The following is an 884-nucleotide window of genomic DNA, read 5'->3' as shown; positions in this document are numbered from 1 at the left end:
GTATTTTATTAAATATGTGTCTTTTTCGATAGAAAATTAATATTTTTAATTGATAATTCATGTACTTTGCAGAAAAATCAGCTTCTTTGGTAGAAAAATATTTCATTCGAAGAATTTAAATTTGAAAAATCAAATTTCAAATTCATTTTATTGAAAATTTGGATTTTTTAATAGAAAATTAATATCCTTCGTTGATAATTTATGTATTTTTTAGAAAATTCGACTTTTTTTGGTAGAAAAAGAATCTTTTTGGTTGAAAAATAAACAAGTTCTTTGAAAATCATTGTATTTTATTAAATATGTGGCTTTTTCAATAGAAAATTAATATCCTTAATTGATAATTCATGTATTTTGTAGAAAAATATTTCATTTGAAGAATTAAAATTTAAAAAAAAATTCAAATTAATCTTATTGAAAATAAAAATATGTCGTATTTTCAATAGAAACTTAATATTCTTAATTAATAATTCATGTATTCTGCAGAAAAATCATCTTTGTTCGTAGAAAAAATATATCATTTGAAGAATTTAAATTAAAAAAATAAAAGATTTATTTTATTGAAAATTTGGCTTTTTCGATAGAAAATTAATATTTTTAATTGATAATTGATGTATTTTGCAGAAAAATCAGCCTCTTTGGTAGAAAAATATTTCATTCGAAGAATTTAAATTTGAAAAATCAAATTTCAAATTCATTTTATTGAAAATTTGGATTTTTTAATAGAAAATTAATATCCTTCGTTGATAATTTATGTATTTTTTTAGAAAATTCGACTTTTTTGATAGAAAAAGAATCTTTTTGGTTGAAAAATAAACAAATTCTTTGAAAATCAATGTATTTTATTAAATATGTGACTTTTTCAATAGAAAATTAATATCCTTAAT

Source organism: Belonocnema kinseyi, chromosome 4 (genome assembly GCF_010883055.1).
Source record: "Belonocnema kinseyi isolate 2016_QV_RU_SX_M_011 chromosome 4, B_treatae_v1, whole genome shotgun sequence".
Classification (NCBI taxonomy): Eukaryota; Metazoa; Arthropoda; class Insecta; order Hymenoptera; family Cynipidae; genus Belonocnema; species Belonocnema kinseyi.
Note: the sequence above shows the minus strand (reverse complement) of the source record.